General features: G+C 40.0%; 1 pseudogene; it reads left to right on the top strand.

Moving 5' to 3' along the window:
* Positions 1-12,809: 12,809 nt before the first annotated feature.
* Positions 12,810-12,927, top strand: LOC129412484 (5S ribosomal RNA; annotated as a pseudogene).
* Positions 12,928-15,053: the final 2,126 nt, after the last annotated feature.

The raw sequence follows: 15,053 nt of genomic DNA, 5'->3' as shown, positions 1-15,053 counted from the left end.
TGCGTGGAGATTCAGCCAGATTTTTGTTATTACAGCCTGGATAATCAAGAGTTCGCACCATTTCTTAGGTATATTCATATGTATCTTATACAAGCTTATATACTTATCACTCTAGCTCTCACATTAGCTCTCTTGCATCGCGGTGGTCTGCGCATGTAAACACTGCCGAACAACTGCACAAAGTGATGGATTCGTGCGTGGCTGTCACCTGGCGGCAGCACGCAGTGCTACGAACGGAAAGAAAATAGTGCCAAGCGATAATGAAGTCTGACTTTTTAAGCAACGATGGTTTTGTGATGCAAATGTATCACTCTTTTGAACACATATTGTTTTGAGAAGAAAAACGCTTTATTATACAGTCCCCAGCCAACTTGCCGGACTACTTTCGTCAGCACCGAAAACGGCCAGTATCTCGGTTCACCGGACGTTGTCGGGGGTACGTCAGTGTTGATGCACGACACTGCTCACGGGGATGCCATACAGATTTATGTCAAAAATCCCAAACTATCCCTTTAATTTCTCTCCAGTGACTAGGTCAGGAATTGCACCGGCCAATCAGCTGTGAAGCCATGACTGGGTCCCATTTGTGGTACAGCACAACAGTAAACAAAGTGGTCGAGACGAAGCCATACATTTTGTGTTGGCAACGATTCCCAAAATCGAGGATTTAAAGCCGGAACAAAGAGAATGTTTGGTGAATTTTATCAAGGTTTATCACTTTATTGTCCTTCTTCCTATGGGATTTGGGAAAAGCTTAATATATCAGTTAGCCCTCTAAGCGGCACATTACATACGTCACGACCAAATAAGAGTGATTGATTAAATAAATAAAAAATACCCACCTATCATCGAGCGAACGAATCCTAATGCTCGTTCAAACGGTTTCCACAAAGTAAAACCGGCTCATGAATCAGGCTGAACCAGGACTAACCCAGAATCAAAGACTGAACCAGGTCTAGAGCAGAATAGACTCTATTCACACTTACCAGAAGAAGTTTGGAAACATGCAGATGACAACTTCTGATGTAGTTACCGACACTGGGCATGTGATAAAACCATGGATTCAGCAGCAGCGGACTTCACAGTCTGCCAAAGCTTTCCATGGGGGACGGGACTCGAAACGGGTCTTCGACGTCACTTACAGGCAGCTGGTTGTACCTGTTGATCTGCCAAATATAACGGAACGCTACAATGACATATATATTTTATTAAGTTAGACAAATTATAATACACAAATGAATAGGTATTTTATAAAATGAAAAAAGAAAGAATACAATGACATCTAGAGGAGAAGAAAACCAGAAGTCATCTTCCGCATGTTTCCAAACGTCTTCTGGTTTTGTGACATAAGCATGAACATAGCCCATTAAACCAGGACTAAACCAGAATCAAACTCAGACTATACTAATACTAACCCAGAATAAAACCAGGTCTAAACCAGGACTAACAAAATCTGTAAATAATGTTATAGTATCTAATTGGCAATTGTAGTGCTGGACAATTAATTCAGCCATGTTAATAATATGATCACACTTAATTGTATAAAAGTACTTTCTAGTATTAAACGGCCATTATTAAAAGTATGTACTGCAAATATCTGAGATGATATCACTAATAGACCAACTATGGCTATTAGAGAAGTATGAACAGTACAATATTACTACTAGTACTACTTTCACTTTACTTACGCTACTTCTACTACTACTACAACAACTATGACCACTACTCCTACAAAAAAAGAAAGCTACTACTACAACTAAGCTACTTCTTCTACTACAACAACTACTACTTTTACAAAAAACTGCTACTACAACTAAGCTACTACTACTACAGCTACCACTATCACTATTACTAAAATTACTTCTACTAATAAGAATGAACTAGCTGTCGTACATCCTTCTATAGATCCATCCACAGTCTTCTGCTTCTCTGGTAATGCCTGCATAAATGAAATAACAGCCACATTCTCACGTTAATGTGTGTAGGAGGTGATATTTCTTTTTGTAATTGCTGTATTCAGAGCTGGCCTTGGTTTCCTCACATCCTTTGATTAACATTGTGTAGTAAAAGATGAGTCAGATGGTTGTTCAATGTGGAGCACAAATGAATGCAGGAGTCAAGGTTTCTTCAGCCTGAGTTTTTGTCCGTTCTGTTCTGACGTGTGGGTGAAAGAAATGAGAAGCACAAACTTTGGTTGTGTTTAGAATTCATCAATTTACTGTTAAAAGCTTTTTTCAAATAGAGAGATGAAAGAAAGAGTTTCACTGAAATTCTTAAATTCCTAAGATATTTAACAACGCTGTACCTGATGTTTACTTGAAAACAGTTTAAATAGTTTGCAGTAGTCATTAAAGTTATTCACTCACTTTCATAATCCATTCACCACAATGAGATTTTAAGCACTTATCGCATTATTCAGAGGCCAGCACAGCACTGATTTTGCACTGCTAAAAACAATTAGCATACTAACAGTGCACTAACCTTACTCCTTGGTTTGCGGATGAAGAAAACACTTTTACACAATTAGGTCTCATTTTGACCATCAGAGTTGCTTTTACCATACATCTCTACTGGGGCAAAACTGATTGTATTGTACTTTATTAAATGTATTAAATGGTTCAGCCCCTTTAAAAAGCTGCTAAGCTTTGATATTTCTCGTGCACAAGGAAGACAGACTCGGCACACCTGATTTGACATTGAATCCATTTCACCTGGAGTTGGTCGCAGAGTGAACTGTTCAAGCTTAATGCAGCTGTTTACGAGCAAAACAGCAAGATCTGCCATATACAAATATTGTTTCTATATCTTTACATGACACCTAACCATGCTGTGTATTAAGTGATCATTTATTATTAAGTGATTTATTATACAAAACACAGAAATGTAGTTGAGAAGGTTTGGAGCCACCAACCAAAAGGTCAGGGGATCGATTCATGTTCTGTTGTTGCAGGGCTGTTCCTATAGACATTTGGGTGCCCCACCACACCACACCACCCTGCCCCGCACGGAATGAACAATAATTCAGATTTTATCAGTACGATTCACTTTATTTCCAAAACAAGTACACCAAACATGAAAGTTAAAATAATAAATTATTTTAAAAAGTTCATAAATAAATACCCCCACCATTATTATACACAAGGAATTGTGTAATGACTGCAGACTAAACATTAAAGTGAACATTGTAAACACAGAACAAGTCTATCCTCTTGTCATTAATAATGTGCACATTTCTTTGGTAGATAATTGTACATAAATTCACATAATTGCACAACAGAATTTACTCAGTCAAGTAACTTTAAATATGAATTTGAAAGTGAAAATTTCCCCGCAAAGACTCTATCTGCTGCATGTGCAGTGGTCCAGACAGCAAGGGAGAGAGAGACAGAGGGAGAGAGAATGTAAGGAAGGGAGAGAGAGAAAGACTGACACTGGCACCAGCTTCTCACCTCTTTCCATGCACTTTTGATATACAGTTTTGTAAGGATTCATGAGTCCAATTTTTTGGTGGTGTCCCTGCAAGCCACAAGCACTTAGTGCCCCAAGCGCTGTGTGTAATGTGCATAATGTGCGTGTGTGGAGCGAAAGCACTTTGTTGTTGTTTACTCACCTTGACACATATAGTTGCTGTGTGCTCTGTCCACTGTATAAAGAAGTGGACAAAGGTTGTGTGATGTTGCACATAGCGTACGGCTTCAGTCAAATGAAGCTCACCGAGGCAAGCAGTTATAGGAGTGAATTTGGAGTCAAATTCCATATTGGGAATAGGGATTCATTTACAGACAAAAAAGCTAAATAAAACACCAGGAGCAAGTTACTTTGAACCTTTTAAGACCAAAATGAGGAGCCTGGCAGCATTGTAAGCGCCTTCATGCTCACTTCCTATTTGTAACGTAGCGGCTGGTGGGTTAGCTATGTCCATTTATATATACAGTCTATGGTTCTACCCCAGGCAAGCTGTGGCTACAATTTGAAGCGTACCCTCACAGAGTATAGAGTGAATGAATGACTATAGTGTAGCGCTTTGAGAGGCTTTGTTATAGGTCAAGTGTGAGGCATTATTATAGGTCACAATTTTCTACACTTACTCGACCAATTTCTTGGACTCTTTGTTATACTTCTCCTTTTACTTGGGTACAAATGGCCAGGCCTGTCGCCATACAAATTCTGAAGCACAATGTATTGCTACCGAGATTATTACATTAAACATTAAATAATATTGAAACTACTTTATGCTACTGACACAGTAACAATAATGTAAGATAATTCCAGTAAACCATTTTAAATAGACATTAAATAGCTTAAGCTGCAACAAAGGAATAACATAATGAAGCAATAAGTAGCTATAAACGTTAATTACTCAACCTTCCACAGCTCAAATGTTATTATGCCAAAAATACCCAAATCTCCCCACGTTTATAAAGAAAATTTACTCACTATGAACACTGAACCCCAAAATATATTGTTCCAGCTTTAATATATTAAACAATTGATTAAATGATATTAAGTGGATATAGTAATTATCATGACATGTTAAATCTTTCCAGGTTAAAATGATTTGATTTAAGAACATTATTGTTATATTGATTTGAGTCAATTTCATGACAAAGTGAAATGAGCTTTTTGTACTTAAAATACAAAAATACATCTTGTTGCTCTAAAGATAAGAAAAACAACATGCACTTAAAATAAGAAGCTAAATCGGTCCATGTATCATTCGTTCTTCTGAATTTCAATTAAGAACGAAATATAGTAAAATGGGAAAACAGTTTGTTATGTGATTATTCCATTTTAGTATCAAACAAAAAAAAAAAAACAGATTTCAACTTCTATTTCCAATATTTAATTTAAAGTTTAAAGTCTTGGTGAGTATTTTAATTTGGATATTTTATTCTTTCTGGTTTATTTGCCCCAGAAGTTCTGCTGTTTAACTATGGATCTATAATAAAAACTACTTTATATTTTTTATATTATAGTTCTATGGAGTCAACTGAACAAAGGAGTGTTTATCGCTGCTACTTGCTTCTCGTCATAGAGTTCAACAATTACTTTTTAAGATGTGAAAGTAAACTCGTCGCTATAAAAGAAGAGGACTTGTTTGTCCACAAAATTGCAACGATTTTTCAAGTAAGTCCTTCTAGCAGCACAACTTCTGGGGCAAATAAACCAGAGAGAATAAAATGTCCAAATTAAAACAGACACCGAGACTGTTTTCTGATTGGTATTAAACGTGAAATTAAATATTGGAAATAGAGGTCGAAATGTGTTTTTTTGTTTGATACTAAAATGGAATAATAAAATAACAAACTGTTTTCCCATTTTATCATTTTTATTCTTGATTGAAAATCAGAAGAACGAATGGTACACAGACCTAAATCTTATGTTGTTTGAATCAAGAAAGAAATACTTTTACTACTTTTAAATCGATCAAATCATGTTAACGATTTTTAATTTCAGTCTGACTTTTTGCAGTGCATGGCATTTTTGTGTGCTCAGAAATCAGGACAGAACTACTTTTACCTTTCCATAACACAATATTTTTGAGATGCAAACAGGATATACCACTCCACAGATATCCACACCTTTAAAATAGTGCGGTGCCTGTGCCTCCCCCTCCCCCCGCTTGCTCTGGGGTCAGTGTTCTGTAAATGAGAGCATTGTTCCAGAATGGAGAGGTTGTCTTTGTGGTCAGGATTATCTGTTAGAGCTCAAGCCGGTCAGTGAGCTGCTCCCGCTCCGCTCTAAGCTTGTTATTATTGTTTGGGGAAATGGAGGGCTCCTACACCAGAGGATACACAAGTTGAAAAGAAAAACAGGAGCAAGAAGAACAGTCCAGAACCAATGAATGATTCAGTGCAGCTGGAGAGAGGGAGAAGAGGAGAAGGGGAGGTGGAGGGGCAGAAGCTGTCACTGGACATAGGTTTTAATGGGGAGAAAATGCTGAGGAATGGCTTTAAAAAGGATTAAAACATGGAGAGGGAGCGTGGCATGTTCCAGTGCAGTCACTTGGATTGTTACGACCTGGTAGAGTTAAAGGTGCATTGTGTAACTTTTCTCTCGGGGTCCACCACCTCCTTGTCAAGTCATTGCTTTGCCTGGAATCTTCCATGGCGTAAAACATATCTGTCTAGCATTTATTTCATTATGTGTGTGCCCAAAAATACCTAAATTAAATTATGTTTGTCTCCATGGAGATAAATGAAAGGTAATTTGTTTTATCAGAGTTTGAATTTTAAATGCAGCTGAATTTCTCACTTTTTAACTTTGAAATAAACTTGCGTGAATTTGTTTTTATTCTGAATTTCACTTGCTGAATATTTAAGTATACGTTTTGAAAGTATCAAAATAAAAAATCACCTTCTAAATATTCAACACAAACATTTTCAAGCCCTCAAATTCAACTGTCAAAATTCAGAGTATATTCTTGTATACTATAAATGAGTAAAAAGTAAATAAATAAAAGCATTGAATGAGATGGTGTGTCCTAACTTTGGTCTGGTTCAAGGTTCCATACTATGCGAAATTGACTCTTGTGAGCTTTAAAGGTTGTATGGAGGATTTTTTTTTGTTTCAAATTGTCAATGATAGCATTATAGAGATGCAGTAGCCTTGTAATTATGATGACCAAAAAGAAGAGAATACAAATTCATCAACTCTGGACGTGGTGGGGCTAAACATTTGCCAATAGATAACGACACTGCCTCGTTATCTGTTAGCTGACAGGCTGTCAATCAAACTCCCTACGTTTCTAGCGTAACTGACTTGCCTGCGCGCTGCCATTACGTGGTTTACGTACACCTGTCACGCAGTCCACAGACGCAAGCCGCACAGACGCTGTTTACTCCACCAACACAACAGTTCTTAGCGGCTTTTTTTGACCTATATCTTCCTTGCAGTTAGCACAAAGTTTGTTGCAATGGCGACAAGAATCCAGGAGCAGTTAGCCACAAAAGAAAGTCCGTTTTTGAGGTCGCTGAAAGAAGAAGACAAGGGGAAAAGCAGCGAAGCCAAACTAAGGTGATTCTTGAAGATTCATTCCAGCGATGGCGCAACTGAAGCAGACGAAGGGTCTAAAGACTGACGCACTGGTCGCCAAATTACTCCTGGACAGGTAACTTCTGCTTATTATGAAAACGTACTTTATTTCCAAGAGCTAGACAAACGTTTTTCAGGACACGAAAGCGATATCCTATGTCTGAAAACATAATTTTCAAGGCAAAGAAAGAGTCCGCTTGCTGCTGCGTGTTGTTCTCTGCACCCTTTCCTGCTCCTGTCCCCGCTGCCCGTTCCGCTCTTCCCCCTGCTCCTCACTTCTCCGGGCACGGAATCTCCGCGCACCGCTCCCCTCTCCTCTCTCCTCTCCCTGCTCCCTGCTCCGCTCTTCTCCCTGCTCGTCACTTCTCGTCCGTGCACGAAATGTCCGCGCACCCCCTCCCCCCGCTCCTCACTTCTCCGCCTTGCGTAACCAACACTGTAGTTAGTTGTTTACAAGTCATGTGCAGCGCACCGGCTGTAAACAAACCTGTTTCTGGCGTAAGGCGGAGGTGTTTCTACGTAGGGAGCTGTAGGGGAGGGGGGGTGGTTTCACGCATGCGCAACATTTGAAAAAGGACAAACAGTCGCTGGATTTCTCGTTCCTTGGAAAATCCTCTATACAACCTTTAAGCCATGTGATAATGTTGTTACCTCATCAAAAACATACCTGGAGTTGTGTTTTGTTTCATTCACTCATAGTTGCAGTAGTAGTAGTAGTTTTATTCGGTCATTTTGCAGCACTACAAAACAAAACAAAACAAAACATAGACTACAACTGTGTGGATCATGACCAAAAGGGTTTAGGCTGAAGTAAAAAGTACTTATTATAATGCCAAACCATTTTAAACAATGACAGAATTCCAAGAAAGAAAAGCAGCAAATAATTTACAATTTCACTTGCGACTTACTGTATATATAAGAGACAAAACATAAATTAAAACTAACAAAATGATTGCATAAGTCATTCATTGCAGAGCTCTATATCTTTCAAAACATAACATAACATAACATTTTTTTTTTTTTAAGGCTTCTACAGTGTTAGACTTTTTAAAAATCGTCACACAGATTGTTCCATACACTAACCCCTTGAACAGAAATACAATCACTTTATTTATTTATCTATAGTTCTTGTCTTTGTTTTTGTTTATGGTCGTACAAACCAACAATAATGACAAAGGAGGCACAAAATCCATCGCCCATGATCGCATCAAAACAAAAGGTAATGCCGAAGAAAAGCATGTGTTTAGTTCATAGCTGTGGTTCACTTGTGAAGACAATACATCTCATCTTCTGGGTATTTCTGTAAGATTTGATTTTTATGTTTTTTGAAGTACACCAAGTTAGTACAAGCTTTGATATGGTCATCTAAGCTCTTCCATAAATCTCCTCCACTTCTGGTAAGACACATGCTTTTGAAAATGGTTCGAGAGAATTGTTTTTTAAAATTCATTTGACCTCTCGGGTTGTATTTGAATTTGTTTGTGCATTCGATTGTGCATTTTTGAATGTTTTCTGGGAGCAGGTCGAGATTCGCTTTAAATAAGATTTGGCGTGTAGTGTAGTTTTAAGGTTAACAGAGCTATTTTTACCTTTAGTTCAGTAGAGATGAGCAATTCCAGGGCAGAAATGATTTAAATGATTGTATTGTGTGTTAAATTGTGTGAATGAAACAAAACACAACACCAGGCATGAACCAACATTATAACATAGATCAGAAAATAACGTAATATGGGCCCTTTAAAAGATATCACAGTTTTCTGGATTGCATAAGAGACATTTTGAAGCGTAGACAGCACCAGTCTAAGTATTATAGTAAGTATTCCATTAGCAGTCTGGGAGGATCCTGGTGGCTTTCGACTGACAGCAGCCTCCTCATCCCAAAGGTCTGAGTGTGCGAAGGGTGAAGGAGCCACGTCTAATCCCCTTATCCCATGTCAACAACTGCACTAAATATATTTCTAATGTGATCCTGTGTGGACAGTAATGTGACAGGCCCAGACATTCCAGACACATGTTCAACAAAATGCATTTATATGGACTCAAGAAATCTACTTTTATGCTTCGGATCACCTGTACTGGCTTGAAGCAAATCCTGTCTACTTTATGCTATGAGTAGTATTTTCTCTGTAGTGTTTTAGAAAGTCCACCAATGATATTCAATAATACTTTTCATATAGTGCACTTTACAAACTTGACAGGTTACTGAAAACTCTGCAGTCGACAGTTATTTACAGACTCTCAGCTGATTGGTGGTGAATCCATGTATCATTCGTTCATTTGTTTTTCAATATAAAACCAAAAATAAGAAAACAAAAAAACAACTATTTTCTTCATTATTTGTCTCCAAAACCAAAATGAAAAAACAGATAGTGATTCGTTTTTTCTGTTTTCGATTTTGTGTTTAAATGAAAAATGGAAAAAAACGATAACGGCCCTTTCCCGTTTACGTGACTTCCGTGACTGCAATGTCGGACTGAACCAGGACTGATCCACGTCCAGGACCAGAGCGCGTCCAGAGCGGGACCAGACCGGGACCAGACCGAGACCAGACCAGGACCAGACCGGGACCAGAGCGGACTCCGAGCTTTGACTCTGAGCCTCAGCTTCGAGTTCCGGCCCTGCTGTGAGCTCTGAGCCTCCAGTCTGGTCCCGGTCTTGTCCCGCTCTGGTCTCAGTCTTGATCTGGTCCCAGTCTGATCCCAGCCTGGTTTCGGTCTGGTCCTGGTCTGGTCCCGCTCTGGTCTCAGTCTCAGTCTGGTCTCGGTCTGATCCCGGGCTGGTCCTGCTCTGGTCTCAGTCTCGGTTTGGTCCTGGTCTGGTCCCAGCCTGGTCTCGGTCTCAGTCTCGGTCTGGTTCCAGTCTGGTCCCAGACCTGGATCAGTTCTGGTTCAGTCCGGCATCGCAGTCACGGAAGTCACGTAAATGGGAAACGGCCGTTATCTGTTTTTTCCATTCTTCATTTAAATACAAAATCGAAAACTGAAAAAAAACAAATCATTATCTGTTTTTTAATTTTGGTTTTGGAGACAAATAATGAAGAAAACAGTTGGTTTGTCATTTTCTTATTTTTGGTTTTATATTGAAAAACAAATGAACGATGGATTGTGGTGGCATGTTGCTTACAGCCATTGCTGCCTTGAGGCGCACTGACAGAAACATGGCTGCCGATCTCTCATGCACACATTCAGATGGTTAGACTTAGGGTTAGATGCACTATACTGATACACAAGGGAAATTATTTGGACATAGTAGCTCACACATCACAATATAATATAATAACAAAGAGTAAAAATATAAATGGTAATAATAAATTCTAAATAAGTAACAAAAAAGATCTCAAGAGACAGGTGTCAAATAAGACATAATTATATAAATGTAAATGTACAGTACAAATAAGAGAGAGAGTGCAGCTTTATATAAGAGGTCATAGGAAGACAGTGCAAGAATGATATGATGATTGACAGGACACAGGGTTATCTGTTACATAAGGGTGAGTTGTTGTACAGTTGTAGGGAGTATTATCTGTTACATAAGGGTCAATTTTTGTACAGTTGTAGGGAGTATGAATGTAGTCCTGTATCTCTCACTGTCTGAGTGGTGCTGTAGGAGCCTTTTGTAAAATAAGCTTCTCTGTCCCTCCATAGTCTGGTGTGGTGGGTGAGTTGTTGTACAGTTGTAGGGAGTATTATCTGTCCCTCTATAGCAGTGGTGGGCAAACTACGGCCCGGGGGCCGTATGCGGCCCTTTAAACCTTTTAATCCGGCCCGCCGAACTGGAATAAATTACAATAATAAACCTTATTGATGTTTTATTTGTCTTGCATTTCCAGCGTTTCCCAGTAGATGGCGCACTATGTATACATTGAGGGGCGGTGCATTAGGTTGGCCGCAATGCTTTATGGGAAAGTGTTCTTACAGGAGTTATTCGGACCATGAGTGAAGTAGTTGTGCTTAAGATATAAGAATGCACTGCTTCCTATCTGAGTTGATAAAAATCAATCAAAAAAAGCTTATAACTTATGAGTTATAATTATTAATGTGTACAACATTTCCGCGTCAATATTAGTCACACTCACATGCGTGTGATTGTAGTTGATCGGCGAGAGTTTTGTCTATGGAATGTTGCCGGTTATGTTTTTGAACTTTCGATTTACTTTCACGCGTGGTGTGCAGTGGAACAGGTCTTTGTGGATTTATGTGTTCTGACTGTTTCACAGCAGTGAAGAAACGTGTTGCACGCGTCTGAAGTGTTAGATAAATGTGACTAAGAATGTAATGGATCTGAGCTCTAATAAAGCCTTCTGTTCAGCCCTTAAGCCAAACTTTAGGACCCATGCCAGAAAACTTACACCACCTTATCACGATTCGAATGTTAATAAATAGAACTCCATGTATGGCCCTCAAGCTAGAGGTTTCGCCTACCTTAGCACGATTTAACTGTTTGTAATGAGGACTCCAAATCATAGCTCTCGAAAGCCAGTCTGGTTTCAATCATAAAGTCTAAAACTCACAGAATACAGACTTTTCTGTTGAGTTGACATAAGCTGAACCAGTGCACCTTTATATCTTGAACACTTCTACCTGACTTATAGTCCAAATACGCCTCCCGAAAGAATACTTTCCCATAAAGCATTGCGGCCAACATAATGCACCGCCCCTCAATGTATATATAGTGCGCCATCTACTGGGAAACGCCGGAAATGCAGGAAAAATAAAACATTAACAAGGTTTATTATTGTCATTTATTCAAGTTCGGCGAACTTGAATAAATGACAATAATTTATTCAAGTTGGCCAAACTTATAATATAATTAAAGTAATTTATTCAGGTTCGGCAAACTGAAATAAATTACAATAATAAACCTTGTTACTGTTTTATTTTTCCTGCATTTCCCGCGTTTCCCAGTAGATGGCGCACTATATATACGTTAAGGGGAGGTGCATTATGTTGGCCGCAATGCTTTATGGGAAAGTATTCTTTTGGGCGGCGTATTCAGACCATGATGGAGGTAGAAGTGTTCAGGATATAAAGGGGCATTGTCTCCAGTCATACGGTGCCAAGCCACGTCTGTAAAGATTCAGATGCGATGTTGAAATTAATATTAAGTAGCAGAGGTAGTCCCATTTTGGTGAATGCATACATGATAAGACACCATGGACTAGGCTCTGCTTAATTTACTAATATGATCTAACTGCGCAGGGCTAATGCTCGCATGAGGTGTGCGGTGGAGCAGACTTCATTCACTCCTCATGCGTTCTGAAATTTCTGCGTCTCCAGAAGTTGCAGCGCGTAGTGTCAAATACGTTCTACATGAGCGTAAATACCAGTGCAATGGAGCCGGGCTCTTAACACGTTCTGCCTCCTCTCCGGCCCTTCAGTCAATTTTTAGAGCCCTATATGGCCCCTGAACCAAAAAGTTTGCCCACCCCTGGTCTATAGTCTGGTGCAATGGGTGAGTTGTTGTACAGTTGTAGGGAGTATTATCTATCCCTCTATAGTCTGGTGCAATGGGTGAGTTGTTGTACAGTTGTAGGGAGTATTATCTATCCCTCTATAGTCTGGTGCAGTGGGTGGGCAGGAGTGTCCAGGATGGAGAGCAGTTTGTCCAGTGTCCTCCTGTGTCACAAAGACTGGCGGGGCAAATCCGGTTCCCAATGTTAACATTGTTAGAAAGGTTAGATCCACACACTCACAGGTTGGCAGTGCGGTTCCAGCTCCCATGGCTGTCATTGTGACCTTGGCTGTAACACTTAACCTGCTTTGCCCCAGTGTCTGCATAGTGGCCATATCGGCTTGTCAAAGCCTGATCCCGTCAGATTTCAGAAGCTAAGTGAGGCCGGGCCTGGTTAGTACTTAGATGTGAGACCACTGGGAAAATCAGGTGCCACAGTGGGGCACCAGTCACAATAACTGTCATTGTATCCTTAGGCAAGACACTTCACCCACATTGCCTAGTATGAAAGTGTTGTGTGTGAGTGATGGTGGTGGTCGGAGGGGCCGAGGGTGCCAATTGTCATCGAAGCCACGCTTCTGTCAGTCTGCTCTAGAACGACTGTGGCTACAATAGTACCTCACCAATACCAGATATAGAGTGAATGAATAATGCTGAATAATGATCTGTAAAGCGTCTTTGTGACATGTCTGTGAAAAGCTCTACATAAATAAAGACTTACTTACTTACTTACTTACTGTATATACTGATGTATAAATGTCTCAGTAGGTGAGTAGTTTCTTGAGGTAAAGCTTTATATGTGACAGGTAGGAAAACGCTGTAGAAATGTGACATTTCACCATTTTATCATTTACACAATTCATTGCCAACAGCAAATTTTCCATTTTTAAGATGCCTGCCTGAGCTTTTGTCACCACAGTAAAATCCCCACCTTCTGTAGCCTACAATAACGACAACACAGAAGAAGACACTTTCTAGATGTAAACGGAAAATTAGAAAAAGTAACCACTTGATCAAAAAAAAAAAATAAAAAATAAAATGCAGAAGAAGATGTGGAATATGTGAGAATGTAACCTGTCTTTGTCTCAAATATGGTTAAGATTAAGCTATTTACATTTGACCCATCCACTAATGCCACTGGGACAACATGGCATTTTGAAAATTGCAGTGCAAAGGAAATCAAAACAATATTAAAATCCACAAAAACATTCAAGCAAAATAAAATAGATCTATTAAGATATATTTATAAGCAAGGACAGGGGTTTTCTATTTAGTTCTGTCATGTTCAATTCAAAATACAGATTCAGAGCTATCAAAGCTAAATGCTCTGTATAATTCACTGAAGTGGCCTTGCTCCTGTGCTCTCCTCCCCTTCCCCCTCCCTTCTTGCACCTGTCAGTTGTGCAGGTAGCGCGCTCCTCTGACACACATCCTGGTCCACTCAACCTGAAAACTGGGCCTGGCATCTCCCCCAGCAGCAGCGGGCTAGAGAGGACGAGCCAAACGCAGCCCTATCTCTCCAAAGGCCACCTCCTTCCAAACCACTATGTCAACAGAAGCACTGGAGTTGGCTTAGGTATCTTACAGTACGCTTAGCACGAATGGCATGATATTTATAGAAGACTTATTATGTATTATGTGTTATTATGTATTATGTTTGGGGTATTTAGTATTAAACTGCAACATATGTAGATCATAACTGTTTTAGTATATTGTTAAGCTCAGTATAGATCTGGAATGGCTTAATATTAGTAATGGGTCCATGACTCAAATGCAGAATGGTCACACCGAACCTCTTCACGGTGGCATTTCATTTTAGTACAAGGCTGTGGGCGCTGATAGGGGGTATGTTAAAACATAAATTTTCAGGAAAGCAAAGTTTCAAATAAAGGACATTACAGGATTACTCTGGTGCGCATGAGTTAGTTGAAATACAACTTTGACTAAGACAGTGCTTCTCAAATAGTGGGGCGCGCCCCCCTGGGGGGGCGCGAGGCTCCGTCAAGGGGGGCGCGTTTGACCTCGGGGAGCATGCTTTTTGATTTTTTTATTTAGATTTTTTTTTTACTGTCTTAAGGGCCGTTCACACCAAAGCGTCAAAAAACGCCTTGACGCCTCTATTTGGAGCCTTTGCATTTGAGTTTAGACGCCCCCGACGCGCATCTTTGACGCCGTGGACGAACGGGACAAAAATACTTGACGCGCGTCCGTTGCCCTGGAAACAAGAGCCCGGTCCCGGTCTTTTCCCGAAACAATGTCAGACCAGACTGAGAGAGTGTTTTTATGACATAAAACATCAAAGGAGGAGATCGGGTCGACGACTGGGGCGTATATATATTTCTACTCCGCTAATGACACTGGATCAGTCCCGGTCTAGTCCTGGTCTAATACCGGTGTGGTCCTGGTCTAATCACGGTCTAGTTCCGGTCTAGTCCTGGTCTAATCACGGTCTAGTCCCGGTCTGGTCCCGGTCTAGTCCCGGTCTAGTCCTGGTCTAATCACGGTCTAGTCCCGGTCTAGTCCTTGTTTCGTCTCGGTCTAGTCTCGGTCTAGTCTCGGTCTAGTCT

Source organism: Boleophthalmus pectinirostris, unplaced genomic scaffold (assembly GCF_026225935.1).
Source record: "Boleophthalmus pectinirostris isolate CB_2022bp ecotype Guang Dong unplaced genomic scaffold, ASM2622593v1 HiC_scaffold_8, whole genome shotgun sequence".
Lineage (NCBI taxonomy): Eukaryota > Metazoa > Chordata > Actinopteri > Gobiiformes > Gobiidae > Boleophthalmus > Boleophthalmus pectinirostris.
The sequence above is the reverse complement of the archived record's forward strand: the minus strand, read 5'-3'. Positions and strand labels throughout refer to the sequence as shown.